The sequence below is a fragment of the Gavia stellata genome, chromosome Z (genome assembly GCF_030936135.1).
Source record: "Gavia stellata isolate bGavSte3 chromosome Z, bGavSte3.hap2, whole genome shotgun sequence".
Taxonomy (NCBI): Eukaryota; Metazoa; Chordata; class Aves; order Gaviiformes; family Gaviidae; genus Gavia; species Gavia stellata.
Window position 1 is genome coordinate 49052157 of NC_082637.1, and position 14512 is coordinate 49066668.

The 14512-nt window shown below is 39.6% G+C and overlaps 1 long non-coding RNA gene across 1 annotated transcript in view; it reads right to left on the minus strand.

Annotated features, from left to right (window-relative positions):
- The window catches only part of LOC132320771 (uncharacterized), a 41859-nt gene extending 33805 nt beyond the window's left edge, over positions 1 to 8054 (minus strand). The window contains exons 1-2 of the long non-coding RNA XR_009484589.1: positions 7857 to 8054; positions 478 to 577 (exon numbers count right to left, since the gene is read on the minus strand). This is a non-coding gene — a long non-coding RNA (uncharacterized LOC132320771). The remainder of the gene's footprint in view (positions 1 to 477; positions 578 to 7856) is intronic.
- Positions 8055 to 14512: the final 6458 nt, after the last annotated feature.

Here is a 14512-nt window from a genome sequence, read left to right on the forward strand (position 1 = left end):
ATTCAACTATTTAGAATTAATTAAACAAGTCCATAAATACTGGTTTGTTGTTTTTTTTTTTTCCAGGAAATCCAAAGCAGTTTTACTTTTACTAAGGACCAACCCCTACATTCATTAATAAAATAGAGGAATGGACAAATCCCACCCATTGCTGTATTTCACCTTCAGAATGTGACCTAGCTTCATGAGGTTCAACTGTGTGAATTCTGCCCAGTTTCATCAATTAAAAAAAGTTGTTGAACTACAGCTAACACCATTGGTTTGCAAATGAAACTGACAGTGTCACATACACAGACAATGCAATTTAAAACTATGCCAGTTAAGAAATTTGAAACAAGAGACACAAAGGAAATTGTTAAATCAGCAATATTAACTCAAAAGAAAAATACCAGGGGTCGGGGAAGCAAGAGCTAGAAGACTGCTACTGCCAGGTGAAGGACCATCCCATCCCAAGTAACAAAAGAGACCAGCATTTACCTGTGTCGCTGCGAAGTGCACAGCCAGCAAAGGCTAACTGTTGTGCATAGTTATAATGAGCCCAACTGAAGTCCCAAATTGCATCATCCTCCTTGCAAGTCTGCACTCAGAATAATAAAAAAAAAAGTTAAATAAAGTGTTACAGCTAGGAGTCTTTGTAAGGGTTGCAAATACAGTTTCAGAGCATTTATTTCCCAAATAAGTCTACTGAAATATCTTGGTATTTCTCAGTGTGGGGACAGCAGCATTCCAAACCAGCTAATAAAAGTAAAATTATGATTTTCCCTCTTTGGGTTTGCCAAGCGTTCTAAACATGATAGACCATGATTTACATGTGTGAATGTCAAAAAGTAACATAGCAAGATGCTGAAAAAAGCCATGAGAGCACTAGGAGGAATACCGAGATTTCAGGTAACGTTAAGCTAGGGGAGAAATGGCCAGACTTCACAGATAAATGGGGAGAGTGTCGGGGACCTTCTTGGGGGCAGAGCCATGCTAGGCCAACAACATCACAGTAACTACATCAGTCATACCAAATTTAGGTACAGATGTAGTGAAACTGGGGCCAATGGGGAAAAAGTTATTAGGGGTAGGGTGTTTTTTTGGGAAGAGAAAAGAGTTGAAGTGGATGGAGGAAGAACAAGCACAGGAAAATGGAGATAAAGGGGCTTAAAAGGTGTCAGTCATCCATAATCAAGATGCTGGTCATTATTGCTTGTCTGGCTGATATCTGTCCCTGACTGACATAGCCTGTTCTATCCTCTTGTTAGACTCTATTTCATAGAATCATAGCATCATAGAATCATTTAGGTTGGAAAACATCCTTAAGACCATTAACATAACACTGCCAAGTCTACCTCTCAACCATATCCCTAAGTGCCACACCTACACATCTTTTAAATACCTACAGGGATGGTGACTCAACCACCTCCCTGGGCAGCCTGTTCCAGTGCTTGACAACCCTTTTGGTAAAGAATTTTTTCCTAATATCCAATCTAAACGTCCCCTGGAACAACCTGAGGCAGTTTCCTCTCATCCTATCACTTGTTACATGGGAGAAGAGATGGACACCCATCTCACTATAAGCTTCTTTCAGTACTTGTAGAGAGTGATAAGGTCTCCCCTCAGCCTCCTTTTCTCCAGATTAAACAACCCCAGTTCCCTCAGCCGCTCCTCATCAGACTTGTGCTCCAGACCCTTCACTAGTTTTGTTGCTGTTCTTTGGACACACTCCAGAACCTCAATATCTTTCTTGTAGTGAAGGGCCCAAAGCTGAACACAGTATTCGAGGTGCGGTCTCACTAGTGCTGAATACAAAGGGACGATCACTTCCCTAGTCCTGCTGGCCACACTATTTCTGATACAGACCAGGATGCCATTGGCCTTCTTGGCCACCTGGGCACACTGCTGGCTCATATTCAGCCACCTGTTGACCAACACCCCCAGGTCCTTTTCCACTGTGCAGCTTTCAGCCACTCGTCCCCAAGCCTGTAGCGTTGCATGGGGTTGTTGTGACCCAAGTGCAGGACCTGGCACTTAGGCTTGTAGAATCTTATACAATTGGCCTCATACAATTTGAAATTATTTTCCTCATTGTGTCTCAATTCTGTGTGTAAATGTGCAAGATACTGGCGAACTTCAAAGTGGTCTAGCCTGCAAACCAGACAAAAGGTCTGGGCCAGCTGCCAGAGAAACCCATGAGGATTTGGGTGCGAGGCTTGAGCAAACTTCAAGCTGGACTAGCCAGCAAGTATAACAAGAGGTCTGAGGACTGCATACTGGAGGGACTAGGGTTCTAGGGGCTGGGTGCCTGAGGACAACTGCGTAAGAGATTGTGGGTGCATTTCAGCATAGATCTACTAGCAAGATTAATGGTGAGCAAAACAGGATCAGGTCTTTTGGGGTTTTTTCATGTTTATGTGAGTACCACTCATGTGTATGTGATGCCTGTAAAATCATTATTCTATCTTGATGTGTTAGTGGTCAACCAAGTCTGTATAGTGAGAATGTGCCTACTGGGAATATGCACCCAGACTCACCACTGGCTGGATCTAGGGATCTGCAGCAGCTTTACACCTACTGGGCTGGGATTCCATGGTTCTAGAGTACACCAACTTTGTATCTAGTTGACCGGGGAGGAAAACACCCCCTAAGTGCACTGAATTCACCTAACCTTAACCATAACAAATTTTAAAAGATGCTAAGACAATGATTCCACAGAGATCTGCTCTGCAGGTTCAAAGAGTGGGGCACCTGGACACTTATATACTAGCAGCCATAGTTTGTCCTACCATAATAAGCACAGATTCCATGTCATGTAAACTGGCTCACTTATCAAACACATGTTTTTGTTCTAATTTGTAACCCACCAAGTTCGTTCTACTAAACATGAATGGTACTATCAAACATGCAAAATGGTTGCAAAGAGTGGTAGATTAGAACAACAGCATTTTATACATACCAAGATTCCCCAATACGTTACAGTTAAGAAAAAAAAAGGTGTGTGTGGGATTGACTGTCATTTTACATTGCTGAGTGGGAAATCCCTACATGTCCCTAGACAATTGTAGGAGAAAAAGTAGCCAACCCTTTCTGATAGCCAGTCTGCTGTCACTGGGGCAGAACTTTCCAACAACTGGTTCCTTCTTAGTCTCTGGACAACCATAGATATTTTAGACTTCAGTTTGGTCTTTTATTACAGATCATACGAAACATCATAAAACAGAAACCACTATCAATTGAAAACTATTACAATAATCAGAAAGCAGCTACCCATGTAGATGCAAACAAGTGAGACGCCCACAGCACATTAAGTAATGTTGTTATTGGTAAACTTTTTATTCACCTTATCCTGAAGTGGCCTGCATCTCAGATAACAGTTTATAAAAGACAGAAAAAGGGCAGTGTGTTCTCCTGTCGATAGAGAGTCATTAGCTGGCATTTGTACAGTTCATAGTAGGGCACTGTCAAATTACTGTTATGCTATTCTTTCCAAATTTGCCCTTCAGAAGAAGCGTCACTGCTAACTCATATGACCGCTTTCTGCTACTATCAAATACACCCCTAATTCATAGCCTGAGAATAAAGTGAAAGCTTCCTGCTTGTTGCCAGTATGTGATTAAGAAAGCACTGTAGTTTCTGCTCATTGCACATTTTTGCTAAGGTACTTGATCCATCATCTGTTAGTGTACAGAAAGGATCCAATTCTAGGCTTATTAGTATGGATCATAATGGGCTTTTTATTCTTTTTTTCTGATCTAGATTTTTCATATTTCCTTATTCTCATTCTTCAGTTCTTGATTATCTTCCTCAACCTAAAATAAGTTTTTCACAAATTTCATCCTGGGCAGCCTTACTTCCAACAGATGTGACACAGCATGAATAATAAAAGATCCCAGCTCAGGTAGTTGACTACTTCAAATACGTTACTGAAGTCGCTGCCATGCATTATCAGGCCTCAACCTTCCTGACAGCACTAAGGCAAGAGCAAATCCTATCCTTTTCAAGGCTTGTGCTGAGCTTAAATCATCATGAAGCTACAGAGAAGATTGTAAATGTCATCTTTCATTGGCAGAGGGATATTGCTTTTACAGTCATGTGACTGATATCCTGACTAATTTTCAGCTGTCGCAACACATATCACATTATAGTAAGAACTACACTTTTTAGGGAAAAGAAGGGTGTACGCCTGTTTACATAAGCAAATGTTGGTCTCTTTCAAAAATGTTCTTCAAAAGACCTGTTCTCTTTCTGTAGGTGATGCTGCCATTGCAAACATAACTTTTTTCAAAAAGTAAACCATATGCGTTTGGAATGAGAATGTAGACAGCATACAATTACTAGAAGATCCTCCTATATGGCTAATACAATGCAAAGGACTGACAACTTTAACTCACTTGTTCTAACGCTTCAGAAATAATTAGCAGTCTTGGTGACAGTCTCATTATCTGCACAGCAGCAACAATAATTTTTTTAAAAGTGAGGTTCCAGTCTAAATTTCATAATAACCCCATTAACACCAAAATGCAACTTCATTAGGTCAGGATTCCATTAGTATTGCAACATACCTATACAAATATTACACTTATATTTTCAACAACTATCCGAAATTATTCAAATTCAGCAAAAATTTCAAAAATGAAGGGATGCAGGTTATTACGTTTGAACATCTCTAAGTTCCTCAACCAAACAGATGAATTAAACTTACTTTCATAGCATTACACTAGCTTCAAGCCATTGTAGAAAAGGAACAGAACCCCCATAAACTGTAGCAGAACTAGAATTCAGCAGCATCGTAACTATATTTTGGTCAAAAATAATCATTCATGGTTATGGTAATAATAAAAAAAATACCATTACTTACAATTTAGTAAATCAAAGTACAAGTCTCTAATAAATAGTTGTTATATGCAAGCAGAAAATAGATATCCTTGTTAATGAGAAAAAAAGGATTATGTGACAATGTTATCAGGTTTCACAAGATTACCTGCATAGTGTGGTTCAGTAGTTCTTCAGTACAGTATTCCGTTTTTCTCTCTGTTAATACTCTATCCCAAAACAATATGTTTTATTCTATGATCTTTATTACATTAGCACCAGCCTGCATACCTCCTCAGTTTAATATAAATATGTTTGTTTTAAAGCACATGTTTAAGTCTTATGAGCTGTCCATGACTACAGTTATCAGAATTGGAGTTGTATGTATGCAGATAATAATCAGGGCCCTTCGGTTTATTTTTTCTGAAGGATTTTATCTTTTAAGAAATCACCTTATTTTTGAGTTGCCCCAAATCACCTTGCAAATCTCCAATTGCCTTGCTCATCTTTGCCCTTTCTCTTTTTCATCAGACAGCTGAGCAAGTAATTCTCAATAACTTTTACGTTAGTCAGAACCTGAGCTCTGACAGATAATTTACTCACATGTTAGATTTCCTTCTCTAGTTTGAATTCATGTAATCTTGGAATTAGTTTCTGGTGCTCAAGTATGAGTCTAGTTTCTTTTTCTTCATTAATAATTTTCAGTGATCAATTACATCCAAGTTACCAGATACTCCTAGTCACCTGTTGGTTTTGGTATTCCCCCATTATAAAATAAATAGATTTTCCATCCCTGTATGTCTTATTTGTTCATAAGTGAATGTTTATAATATTTTGGGTGAATTCAACTAAACTTAGGTCTTTTAACTGTCAAGTATTAAATGTGTCATCAGTTTTCCATTTCTTTTCAGTAACCCATTTAAAAATTACATTAATATACAAAGTAAAAAGGAATTTTTTGTGTTATTTTACTTTCCTTCGCTTTTAGAAACATGACTATCTATTGTACCACTTCAGAACCAAAAACATTCAAGTGAATTTATTTGCTTAGGATGGTTATTTGTTGCTCTGTTCATATGGTTAGTTCTATTGAAGTAAACAAAAATAATTATGGAGTAATAAAGTAAGGCTCTATTAATCTTTTGAATCTAGGATCTTGGCCTATAAGCAGATTAAGTCACATCAACAATCTTAGAAGGTAAGCAGAAAAGTTCAGAACTACATAAATAAAAATCCCATTGATGACAGAAATGTAGTATGTAGTGTGCAAAGAGTTTCAGTAGAACTCACTTCAGATTTAAAACCTCTGTTACAACTATTCCTCTGTAATAAGTTTAAAAAAAACCCTGAACTTGTATGTTTCTGTTTGAAGTGTTAATTTCCTATCTATATTATTAAACTGCTTACTCTGCAAAACATTTATATAGACCAACATTAGAGGTTGGGGCAGGAAGGAGCTGTTTTAATTTTTAAATCATTAGTCAGATTTGTTTGAAGAAGAGCAGAGAAAGTTGAGTGTAAGTTGCAACTTTTTATCAAATCATAAATATTAGATATTTCACATTCTAGTTTTTCAGGCAAAGATCTATTTAGGGTGCATACACTCACATATATATGCGCTTATAATTCTTCAGTCCAAATCAATAGTATTAAACACTAAAGACAAAAAATACCAAAATAACCAGACACCAAGCACGGATAATAGTATCAAGAAAACACAATGGGCATAGATTTTTTTTTTTTTACTGTGCATACCTATATCTATAGCATTTAATTCATGTTGCTTAAGTCTTCTTTGCACTGCACCATCCAGGTTTGCTTTTGCTTCCTGTGGCCTTTTTCAGATCCCACCTTTCCCTGCCTGTCTCTCAGCACAGCTGTGCTGGTGCAGTGCCACAGTCTGTGAGTGCCCAAGGAGGGATGGCAGGGGCAGCACAGTGCCAGGCACAGGATCTGATGCTGCAAAGCAGCAGGGAAGAGGGTCCCAGTTCCCTGTTGCCCTACTGCTCCCACCTTAGAAATCTTCTTGGTAGAAATCCCCAATGCAAGCCACCTAAAAAAAACCCCAAATAATCCAAGAAATCCAGCAACAAAAACTCATGCCCTCCCACAACAGATGTGAGAGGAGGAGTAGAGAAGCAGCATGTAGAGGAGGGAGAAATTCTTGCTTCTAACTACAACCTTGCAAACCACCACAAACCATTTTACAAAGGAATTAACACTGTATTACAAGCATCCAATACTGAGATAATATTGCGGTGGGCATAGCTGTCAAGGTGTTGGTAGTGGGGTGCTGCATGGGTGGCCTCTGCAGAAGGTCAGGGACTGCCCTGTGCTAGACACAGCAGTTTCAGCTGGCTCCACAATGAGCAAAACAGACCTATCATGCACTGAAGCTGACCCAGGCAGAAGAGTTTCTAGAGACTCTGCAGAAACATATTTAAGAAAGGGTGACAAATGCAGAGAAAAACACCACCAGAGTTGGAAGACAGAGAAGAAACAATGTGAGAGCAGGAGGACGTACAGGAGGAGGCACAAGGGAGATACCAGAGCAGGAGGGACACTGAGGAATGGAGGAGGCACGAGCCACAGTGCCAGGGCAGGAAAGACACCCAAGCAGGAGCAAGGGAGAAACAAGAAATACTTGAGGGAAGGAGGGACAGTAGAGCAGGAGAAATGCTGGAGCAAAACTAGCCACGCAGAGCAGGGCAAGAGCCCCAAGCAGGGAAAGATCAAACAGCTGCCCAAGCAGAGACCAAGAGGCGATCAAGAAGGAGGTATGACTGTGGCCGATGGAGGAGACCACACCAGACCCACTGAGTAGGAACCCCAGTGGCTAAGCTCAACCTCCTGCGCCTCCCATTCCCTCCCAAAGGGACCAAGTGTAACCTGTGGTGAGGGGAAGGGGTGTCCAGGAGGGTGCATGGGAGAAGCCCGGAGGGAAGCTGAGGTATTTTCCATAAGTGTGCTTATTTGTTTACTTGCTTTTATTTTCCAATAACAGAAGCAGTAATCAAAGTTCATTAACTGGCAATAAATCAAATCAATTGAAATTCACCAACCTGAAACTGTTTTTCCTTCTGTGCTGGTTTTGGCTGGGGTAGAGTTAATTTTCTTCACAGTAGCTAGTATGGGGCTGTGTTTTGGATTTGTGCTGGAAACAGTGTTGATAAAGCAGGGATGTTTTAGTTACTGCTCAGCAGGGCTTACACAGAGTCAAGGCCTTTTCTGCTTCTCACACCGCCCTATCAGCGACTGGGCTGGGGGTGCACAAGAAGTTGGGAGGGGACACAGCCGGGACAGCTGACCCCGACTGACCAAAGGGATATTCCAGACCATATGACATCATGCTCAGCATATAAAGCTGGGGGAAGAAGAAGGAAGGGGGGGACATTCGGAGTAATGGCGTTTGTCTTCCCAAGTAACCGTTATGCGTGATGGAGTCCGGCTTTCCTGGAGATGGCTGAACACCTGCCTGCCCATGGGAAGTGGTGAATGAATTAATTGTTTTGCTTGCCTGCACAGCTTTTGCTTTACCTATTAAACTGTCTTTATCTCAACCCATGAGCTTTCTCGCTTTTACTTTTCCGATTCTCTCCCTCAACCCACCTGGGGGGAGTGAGCGAGCGGCTGTGTGGTGCTTAGTTGCCGGCTGGGCTTAAACCACGACACCTTCCCACAACAAATGTTTACCTCTCCCTCAAGAAAACTTCCTCAACACTCCCTAAAACTGTATCAAAGGTTTCAGTGGCTTCATCTATCTTTGATTTACACTCAAAATTGGAGTTTGTTAAAAATATCCTGATGAATTTCTCAAAAGTTTCAAACACATTCTAGACTGCTAGTTTCATGTTGGTTTTGAAATTAAAATGGGTGGATTTTTTGTTCCTACCACTTCCAACAGTTTAGAAAGATTATTTTCTTTCTAGCCTAACCAAGGTTTCGTGGGGCTTGTCTCCATCCTCACGTAGTACCTCTTCCAGAGCAGATACCAAACCAGCGTTCTTTGCCATGCTCATCTCTCAGAGCACATTAGAGGTAGGTGTCAGAAGCATGGTAACATCTGCCTTCCTCATCCTGTCCCGCTGAGGCTCCAGCTTCCATGCCAGTCTCCATCAATAACCGCAGAACCACGGAAGACTTTAGTAGGCCACTTGAGGATATAAATATGGCATGGGTAAGGTGAAATGAATTATCTAAAGATGCACAACAAAGTTTATTAGCTAAGTGCTTTCCAGCCTGAGGAGATGTTGAGATAGTAGATCTGAAGCCACCTAAATACATTGCCTTCTGATTTTGATGATCCCACTTCTTTCTTTATTTGTTATCCCACACAGGCCCTATGTAAACATCCCTGTTTTTTCTGCAAAAGCAAAAAAAAAAAAAAGGTTCTTTCCTGCTGGCAGGTTTTGTAGAGAACCCTGCTGGAAGCACCATCCTGTCTATATGGAGACTTCACACACAGAAGAAAATAGGGTAATATCTGCATTAGAAAGTCAGACACTGACAGGTTCTGCCTGTCATGTGCAAACTGCATCCAGTCTTAAACACTGTAACCCTTGATGTTCACTGTTTCCAATTTGAAAAAATAGCCCTTTTAAATAATATGAGTGCAGTGAGGAGCCTGAAACAGGACAAAGTGCAGAGTCATTAATCACTGTAAATTTTTAAAAATTTTACATGATACCCATGAGAACACAGACAGAAGAAAAAAAAAAATACTGTCTAAAAATCTCATCCCTGCTTAGAAGTGTAGTAGAATTAATAAGCATAGTTTTGGAACAGTTTTTTTTTGCTCTTCCTATATCCCATGACTGGCATTGGCCACTTTATGTACAACAAATTAAATCTAAAAAGACATATTTGGCATTTTCAATTTTGTACACATACTATAATGAATTGTTTTCCACCTTGCAGAAGTTGAGGAACATATTTGAAACAAGTTAAAATTGTAAAGCAGATATTCTAAAAAACCTATGATGTAAAAAGTTTTTCAGATAAGTTATCCAGCTTTTTTTTTCTCAACTATCTGGCTTGATAATATTACTTTCATCAAACCTTTAGATGTTCACAAAAGACAAAAATTAATAGAGAAGGGAAAAAATTTACTGATGTGTCAATATTTAAAAAGATAAATAGAATGAGCAAGGTAATTACAGGGCAACATAAATCTCAAAATAACAGGATGGCTAGTGAGAGTTTGATTCAAACTTAGATCACTGTAATATAAACAATGCCAATCAGCACAGGTTTGGGGTAAAGCAGACCTTGTGACATTAAATAGATTTTTTTTTTTTTTCTGATGGGAATATAAGCTTAGCTGATAATAGTGCTAATGCAATAGTTTTCTATAAAGAATTTTGACTTCGTACTGCATAACATGTCAATTTGGTGCTCTGAGTGATATACAGTTATCACATTATATTATAAAGACTAAACCAGCTAGTTCATGAATCTTAAAAATGTAACTGCAGATTAAAAAAAAAAAAAAGTAATCTCTGGAGTTTCTCCAGGGACTGTTACATGGCACTGTACTATACAAAACTTTGCTTTACTGAAAGCACCATAACCATAGTGACTGAAATAATGAAGTAGGACAGGTGACAGATCTGAATCTCTCTCTATCCACGTGCTACCAAACTCTCATTCAACAGAACCAGAATTAAAAACACAATCTATGCACAAAATTGTTGACTTAACTGGAAAGAATGATCTCTGGAGAAAAGGCTTAAAGATGGTCAGCTGAACACTATATCCAGATAGCATATTTTTTCCTGATATCTATATATTTATCTCTCAGGAAAAAAAAATTGCAGTATATACTACCCATACATTTTACACTCTTGCACTGCAATTACGCTCCCTGTTCTAGCATTCACAATGTAAAAGAATTTTTCTTTTTAAATTGAGAAAATTCAGAACAGTCACATAACAGATATGAAATTGTTCTTTGTAGTACTGCAATCAAGCAATGAGTGAAAACAGAAGTTAATCAAAGAAGAACTTAATAAACTGGAAATGAGACTGGGATAACCTTGACTTTCTTCTCAATAGATTTACACTTACAGTATTCCTAGAAAACCCCTTCCACCAAGGTAGAGACCACAGGTTTCATAGGCATAACACAAGCATTATTTTTGCTTAAAGTTGTTATTAAAATATTTTCCTAGTATCTCAAATTGCCATAAGGATATTTAAGTCAAGACATCACTCCTTATCTCGGCCACAGAATACACTGTTCCCTTCTTCTTAGGATCAGCCTTTATTGTGTATGAGGACAATCTCAATCTCAATTTCTTTAAGTCAGATAAGCCTGATTTCCTCATAAATCATGATTTTTAGAATATTCACTATACCTGCCAATTCTCTGGACTCTTTCCAATGTGTGTGCATACTTTATTATGTACAATACCCCAAACAATGTTCACAAGAGGAGAGACAAGGATTACTTCATGAATTCTGTAGTGCAAATTCCCTTTTATAGGGACCCTAGTATACTGTTGCATGCTTGCATTTTGCTGCAGCATTGGGTTCCTCATATTCAGTTCATGACTCAAACAAGTCTATAGACCTTCTCTACAAACCTCAGCAGTTGTTCTGCATCCTGTATTTGGATGTCTGATTCTCTCTGCTTTGGTACTCCCCTTTCCGAGAGAGCACACCACTTCCCCTCACACCTTTCAGCTTGTCAACACCATTTTGAGTCCTACTGTGAGGGCACTCCCTTCCCATAGTGTTATTTTTAAATTTAATAAGCACCCATCACCTATTCCAAAAGCAAACCCTGTCTACTTTGGTACTTACATGAAAGCAGAATAGAGCACTATGCTAGTTTTGTTTTTAAAATGTAGCTGTCCATTAGTTCCACCTTAAAAGAGAAATGGTATTTGTGGTGTTCTAGCTTGTTCATTCAAGGAGTATCTGAAGTATCTGTGTGAAGTGTTATGTTGTCTAGACGTACCTAAGATCAAAGAGCAAGAAATAAAAGCTAGAAAAACAAATCCCTAAAGCAAGGGTCAAAACAATATAGACAACTAGTTGCTTAAATACATCCAGCACAACTTTAGTAGCTATTTAATAAAACAATGAATGTTTTGGTAAAAAATACTTAAAGTGAAACAGAATCACAGAATCACAAGATCACAGAATCACAGAATCATGAAGGCTGGAAAAGACCTGTAAGAACATCAAGTCCAACCATCAACCAAAAAAACCAAACAAAAAACAAACCAACCCACAAACAAAAAACCACACCACACACCACCATGCCCATCAGGCCACATCCCACAATGCCACGTCCACACATTCCTTGAATACCTCCAGGGAGGGTGACTCCACCACCTCCCTGGGCAGCCTGTTCCAGTGTTTAACCACTCTCTCAGTAAAGAAATTTTTCCTAATATCCAGTCTGAATCTCCCCTGGCGCAACTTGGGGCCATTTCCTCTTGTCCTGTCACTCGTCACTTGGGAGAAGAGACCAACACCCACCTCTCTGCAACCCCCTTTCAGGTAGTTGTAGAGAGCGATGAGGTCTCCCCTCAGCCTCCTCTTCTCCAGACTGAACAACCCCAGCTCCCTCAGCCGCTCCTCATAAGACTTGTGCTCCAGACCCCTCACCAGCTTCGTTGCCCTTCTCTGGACGCACTCCGGCACCTCAGTATCTTTCTTCTAGTGAGGGGCCCAAAACTGAATACAGGATTCGAGGTGCGGCCTCACCAGTGCCGAGTACGTGGGCACGATCACTTCCCTGGTCCTGCTGGCCACACTATTTCTGATACAGGCCAGGATGCCATTGGCTTTCTTGGCCACCTGGGCACACTGCTGGCTCATCTTCAGCCGGCTGTCAATCAACACCCCCAGGTACTTTTCCGCCGGGCAGCTTTCCAGCCATTCATCCCCAAGCCTGGAGCATTGCCTGGGGTTGTTGTGGCCTAAATGCAGGACTCAGAACTTGGCCTTGTTGAACTTCATCCAACTGGCCTGGGCCCATCCAGCCAGGCTGTCAGGACCAGCCTGTCCAGATCCCTCTGTAAAGACTTCTGACTCTCCAGCAGATCAACACTCCCACCCAACTTGGAGTCATCTGCAAACTTGCTGAGGGAGCACTCGATCCCCTCATCCAGATCATCAATACAGATATTAAACAAGACCGGCCCCAAAACTGAGCCTTGGGGGACTCCGCTTGTGACCAGCTGCCAACTGGATTTCACTCCATTCACCACAAATCTCTGGGCTCGGCCATCCAGCCAGTTTTTGACACAGCGAAGAATGCACCTGTCTAAGCCACGAGTCGCCAGCTTCTCCAGGAGAATACTGTGGGGGACAGTGTCGAGAATACTGTGGGGGACAGTGTCGAAACAGTCCAAACATAAAGAAGTTCTAAAGATAATTCGACATAAAGACAAACTATATCATTCATGGGACATGGAATTAAAAAAAGCTTTAGAAGATGAAGCAAGAAATTCCCTAAGCCACACTTTAGAGTAAATCAACGGATTATGAATAGCTGTCATTTCTCACAGTAACATTTTCATAGGAATTTAAAAAAAAAAAATGTATAATTTTATTTGAAATATACTTTTAAAATTTTTTAAAAATAATTTTCAAAAATATCATAATCACCCTACACATTGCAATAGGCAAATAAGTAAAGCAGTGTAAAGTATACAGGAAGAAAAAATACATGTTCATACTGCTGTTGAGTGAAGTTTTTTCTACAACTTACTCTTATCCAAGTAACTTTACTTGGCTAATGACAATGAGAAACAGGGTAGCAAATATGTCATATGAAATCATGGACACATATGCCTACATCCATGCAAACATAGCTGATCATATGCAAAGGGCAAACAAAAACACTGAAGGATTCCATTGTATTCAATATACTGAATATATATATATATTTCTTATATTTTTATGTCTTGATTTATTTAGGGCATGGAATTCCTGGGGAGGGGGAGAGAAGTAGTAAAAAAACCTAATTTCTTCCACTAAATCCCATTTCCCATTCTGCAATGTTTTCTCAGACTCTTTTAATTCCACTTGAAGGGTGAAGACATGTCCCACATGTCAAACTGTGTTTTCTTTAAGTTCCTGAAGTCATCTCTAAACTGCGTAACTGTCAGAAGAACCTCAAACTTGTATTTGTTAAAATATTTGTTAACTTGTCTTTTGAATAACAACAAAACGTATATCAGGTGTGACTTAACCTTTCCAGAGAGAGGTGCTCTCAGGCTCCTAAATATCATCTTTACCATTCTATGCCAACGGCCCTGAACCAAATAGCAGTGAGTGATTGCTGCAGACAGAGTTCAGCAGTTCAGCAAGAGGGTGTTTTGTTGAATAATATCTATGGTATCAGTTAAACAACCTTTGATTTACAATCTCCAGCTTTATCCCCTTTCTGAAACATTTCCACTTGCTAAAATGAAGCTGTTAAAAAAAAAAAAAAATTATCCTGGTGTGTGTGGTGAGAGGAAAGTGATACCTTTCAAGTAACACACATTCCATTACACTACCTTTAGAAATTCCTTTAAAAGCATAGACCTTGCACATCTAATCACAAAAAATATTATCCACACTGTGTTTAATACAGAAGAAAGAACTTTTTTTTTTTCAGCTAACACCTTCCAGAGAATTGCATATATAAATTGAAACATATTCTTAAAAGGTAACAAGTACGCTAAGTTGTAGTGCAATTTCTTTTCTCTTTCTACTG